The sequence below is a fragment of the Beta vulgaris genome, chromosome 9, assembly GCF_026745355.1.
Source record: "Beta vulgaris subsp. vulgaris cultivar EL10 chromosome 9, EL10.2, whole genome shotgun sequence".
NCBI classification, from domain to species: Eukaryota; Viridiplantae; Streptophyta; class Magnoliopsida; order Caryophyllales; family Amaranthaceae; genus Beta; species Beta vulgaris.
Genome location: NC_079210.1, coordinates 36,880,178 through 36,885,621, shown reverse-complemented (window position 1 = coordinate 36,885,621; position 5,444 = coordinate 36,880,178). Strand labels below are relative to the sequence as shown.

At 35.4% G+C, this 5,444-nt stretch overlaps 1 long non-coding RNA gene across 1 annotated transcript; it reads left to right on the top strand.

Annotated features, from left to right (window-relative positions):
• Positions 1–334: 334 nt before the first annotated feature.
• On the top strand, positions 335–4,532 carry LOC104903672 (uncharacterized). Its single transcript, XR_007269772.2, has 4 exons — positions 335–704; positions 2,332–2,466; positions 3,037–3,111; positions 4,244–4,532. It is a non-coding gene; the product is annotated as an uncharacterized LOC104903672 (long non-coding RNA).
• The last annotated feature ends 912 nt before the right edge of the window (positions 4,533–5,444 follow it).

The window sequence follows — 5,444 nt, the reverse complement described above, 5'->3', positions numbered from 1 at the left end:
GAGCGTTGGTCCATTTGGTGCTGAAGATCAAATTATTTAATGATGAAGTTCACATATATATATATATATATATATATATATATAATTATTATATATATATATACTACTACATTTTTAATCAAAGGCAATGACTAAAATTAGCTAATGCGACGATTGTTTTATTATATTGTTGCAGTAGGAGCATCTATTGCAACAGATAATGTTAATTTAGGTTCGTGAATTGAGCTATTGCAATAGCTTTACAATGGTCGTTGCATTAGGTGAAATTACAACTAACATTTTGATATGGGTCGTTGGCTCGTTGCATTAGAATTAGTTTCTGGCAACGTGCGCCAAATTCCAGCAATTATCTTTTTCCTTCTATTTTTTTTCACGAAATTTTAAATCCTTTACAATATCTTTTCCGATTTTAATACTCCTACTTTTCCTAAAACAAAGGAAAAAATAATACACAGTATAAGGTAACTGATCCAATTTAAAATGAAAAACCCTAAGAGTTCACGAAAAATTCCAAACTCCCAAATCTTTCAACTGCTGAGAGGAAGAGGAAGAATTCATGACATTTCTTTCAATATTATTCCAAAACTCTTCCAGAATTTCTGAATATCTGCCGATTCAAGTATTAAACGCAGCAAGTAGGTGAAATTCTTCAAGAAAACCGAAGCAAAGGGGCGAAATTCGGATTACCATTCGAGCTTTAAAAGGTATGTGCTTTAATTTCAATTTTTTATGGGAGTTTTACTGCTCGTGAGTCATGGGGTTTCTCAGAATTATGCATAGCAGAGGCGAAATTTGGATTATTGCAGTTAACTGAAACTTATAGTGGAATTGGAACTTGAAAATATTGGAAATATATAATTGAAATTCGAATTACTGCACTTAATTGAAACTTGTATTGGAATTAATCAATAAATTAGGATTATCCCTACTAGTATGGGGCTTAACCGTCGGGTTGTTGCTATGGAGAGTTTATGTGGGGTGTGTAGAGCTGCGCATGAGGTGAAAATTCACGCCCTTCATCTTTGCGGGTTGGCGAAAGGAGTTTATGAGTTTAGGGGGATTGAGTGTGTTGTTCATCGAGGTTGTTGTAGGGTGGTAGATTGGTGGGAATTTTGTTTCAGGAGAATGGATGAGGATGAAATTGTTTTGTTCCTAACTATTTGCTAGGCTATTCGGGGAGCTAAGTGTAAAGTGGCAATGGAAGGGGAGTTCAGGACTCTGGTGTCCACGCTCGACTATGCAAAGAAGATTTGTGCGAAGGTGCTGGAAGCTCGTTGTGCGAGTTCGAAGGGGGAGAGGGCTGCTGGAATGTTCACTCGTACGTGTGGCAGCCTCTTGAAGAAGGATGGGTGAAGGTGAACTCGGATGATGGCGTGAGGGAAGTTGGGTCTGGTCTGGGGGCCGAGTACCGTGAGAACAGAAACTAAGCTAATAACGTTATTCAGGAGAAGTTTGTATCTTAAAAAATGGAAAATAATTTTTTTATCCTTGGAAAGTAGGCTTATCTATTGCTAATGTCAGTAAACTATAACCCAAAAACATAGTTTAGAGATTCTTGATTAGTTTATCTGTCCTCTTGCTTAAGTTCAACAATGGGGTAAATTACTCTGTACTACTAGCACATATTCTCTCCTTCAATTCGTTTCTTATCACCTTTTCTATACACAATTCAAAATGTTCATTAACCAGGTTTAATTTGCGACAGTATGAATATAGCTTAACCTAGGAATAAATGCAAAATTAATTCAGAACTTGATCAGATCCATTAAACAGGTCTAGTTTGATGATCCAAAGTTTGTTCTTATGCTAGATTCGATATAGGTTTCTTTAGGCTATTTCTTATAGCCTATTTAGTGTATTCTTTAAGGATTGAATTGTGTTCTGATCTTACCTATATAAAAAAATTGAAGGTAAATAAGTGGGAAAAAAACGGTTAGAGGCTTATGTACCAATTATCCTCCTGTTGGAGTGGGTGAACTCATACATGAGAAGGTGGACAGTCTTAATGCCAAAGTAGTGGTGGCAGTTAGACAACATGAATTGCAGCTCCATGGCGTCGATGACACCGTTACCATTTCTATCCATTTGATTGTAGCACTCAATGACCTTAGGACCAGTCCCCGATGGGAAGGCTGAAGGCATGATCTCACAGAAGGGATCCTGCCCAAACACTGTCATAACTTGGCTGGAAGAAAACTGTAACCCCTTATGGATCTTCTAGGATGAGGACTTGTTGTGCATCATCGCCTGCTGCGGGTGTTGCATTGACGATTGTCGCTGCATCGAGCTCGACTAATGCTGCATCACCTAATGTTGCTGCTTGTGTTACAGGGATTGATGCTACTGGTGCTGCTGGGACTGATGTTGCTGGTGTTGCATAGATGAAGAATGGTGAGCGTGAGCTAATGCTCCTGCGAATGATCCAATCATTTGTCGTTGGGATCCATCTTAGGAGTAGCCTTGACGGTAAGCTTGCATTTTCTCTCTTTTTTATGGGTATTTTCCCTCTTAATTTGAAGAAGGGAGCTTCAGGTGTTGTGGTCTAATGAATGATGTATGCTTATAAAGAAAGAATACATGGAAGGATCAAAACTAAAATTTTATAACTTAATCCTGATCTTAAAACACTGGCCTAATCCTTCTGTTAGAAGAGTAAATAGGCGGGAGTGAATAATTCTTATACTATAGTAGCATAAATGATAGTTGTATGGAACTAGGGATTGCATGCTTCCTTTACATATATAAGAATGAGGAATGAGTTTAATGTGGAGCATATAGTTGATAAGTATGCGATATCTATTACATTTATGCACATGTTGGGAAGGGGGTGTCGAGTTCTTTATTTGAGATTGAAAACCCGTAATTAGGTGGACTCTCTATCTTTTACTTGATTTGATCTAGAACCAAAAATAATACGAAAGAGATGTCATAACATTTATGAACAGAAGACATTTTGTTATAGTTATTATTATTTCAACTCCTTTTTTTATAATTTCTAAATTAAGTGTTAAACTATGACAATGTCTAATCTTTTAGGTGAATAATGAGCCAAATGGAGAAGATCAAACATAGATATCTCACATCTTCTATGGCACGTACTTGTCAAATGAGGTATTATTTTCTCACTTCTCTGGGAACGAGACATAAGTGCATTTTCTTGTAGACATAAATGTGTTGTAAATAGTTATTTTCATCATATCATCTATCACCTATAACCAATGCAAGGGATCAAACATAGATTCGGTAGTTGCTCACTTAGGCTAATGGCTAGTTAGCTAGGCTAATAACATAGATCGATCATCATATATATTGGATCATACCCTCTAGGCCAATTAGAATTGAAATATAATTCATCTGATCAGGATTAAGTTATAAAAAATTTAGATTATATTTCAAACAAATAAACAATTTGTAGCTTAGATTAAGATGTTTCAAATATAGTTTAGATTTAAGATGTTTGAATGATCTTTGGATGAATTAAAAATCATATATTGAATTATATGAAACATTGGCTGTGATTATGAATTTGTTCAGCTGGATTATTTGGTAGTTGTTGTAATCGGTTTTAGATGTGTTGTAGATGAGGCCATTGGTGACTGTTGTGTGACATTATGAACTCCAATCTCATATTGGTTAAGTCTCCATGTTTCAGAAATAAGAATCACATATAGTTGCTCAATGTATTCAGAAATAATAATTACATGCTGTTGATCCATGTATTCATAATATACTTGTCTCTTTGCTTGATGTGCCAATCTCTTGATTCCTGACCACTAACTAGTTGATGATACAATGAAGGATCAAAATTGAAGTAAATGGTGCAACATGTCTATTGAAAAGCATTTTTGTAATACCTTACTTTATGTTTTTCTTACTAGCATATTCTCTTTGAGACTAAGATAAGAAGTATTATGAAGCAAATATAGTAGCAGTAGTATGGAGGGACATGCTTTGTTAAGCAGCTAGTTATCTTATAGTTTGTAAATTGTACTAGTGGGTTATAACCAATGCAGCTTTAAGCTTATGGTTGAATATTTGGATAATGGGCTAGGTAGCTAGCTATATTTGGCCATATAGTGGATTTCACCGTAGTTTGTTTTAATATAGTTTAGATTAAGATGTTTCAAATAAATAAATAAGTTTTAGCTTCTTGTATCCCCCCTCAAACACTTCATAACTCCATTTTTTATCTTAATTGCTAAATTTAGTGTTTTCTAACTATTTATAGTGTTTGAATTATTAGGTGAACAATGAGCCAATGGAGGAGATCAAACATGGATGTCTTACTATATACACCATCAATGGTCGGATTTAGCTAGCTGTATAATAGTGAGATGGTGCTTGCAGGTGTTATTTAGAAGGAAACTAGTATGCTAGAATATTTTGTGGTACATTAAGCAGTTATTTAGTTTGGTTTGATGTAATACATTTTGTTTATATTAGTAGGAATTTAGTCATGATTGTAGTACTCTTATAAATTCATTAATCTCGAAAATTTCAATACAAATATAATAACTACTATTTAGAGCTTCTGAAGCGACTTTTAATCTTTTGTCGTGAATTATAGGCGATACATTATTAAAAAGTAATGGGCGTTGCAATAGTTTGGAGTAATAGACATTGCCAATGGGCGTTGCAATAGCTATTACTAATGGGCTTGCGATAGCCTAACCGTTGAATAATCTAACATGAAACCAATGACTCACATAGCCGTTGCATAAAATATTGATCTAGAGCAATGACTTACCAAGTCGTTGCAATAGGTCCCGAAAGTCGTTGCAGTAGGCCTATTGCAACGCCTTCAAATGCGATGGTTCAAAATTGTTGCAATAGGTCTACTGCAACGACTTTTGGGTCTATTGCAACGATTTTCATGTGTTGCCTTTTCCTTTTAATGTAGTCGTATATACCAAGTAGTACTTGGTCTTGTGGTAAAGAGAGCACCCTTCCAACCTCAAGGTTAGGGGTTCAATCCCCACTAGAGGCACTTTGAGGGTAGGGATTCCCCTTATCCTCCCCCCTTACTCTAAGTGCCTGGCCCATTAAGACTCGAGCGGGGTCCGGGCCACTTCTTCTTCCCAATATATATATATATATATATATATATAATATTTATATAATATATTATATATATATATATTATATATATTATATATATATATATATATTTGAAAGGTAAGTAAAGAACATTAGGCTACCTTCCTCGCGAGGGGAATACCTAATGTGTCGGATACAAGAACAAAAGAAAGAGAAGAGTTATTACAAGGAGAAATATCAAAACTAGACATTATTAGATGCCCTACATTGGATATCCAATCAGCAGTGCGATTTGCTTCCCTGAACACATGTTTGACTTGGCAAGAGGCAAATTGGGTGAGCATGAGCTTACAATAATCAATAGTAATAGCAATCTTCCAAGGTGTAGAGAAAAGATTATTAATGGC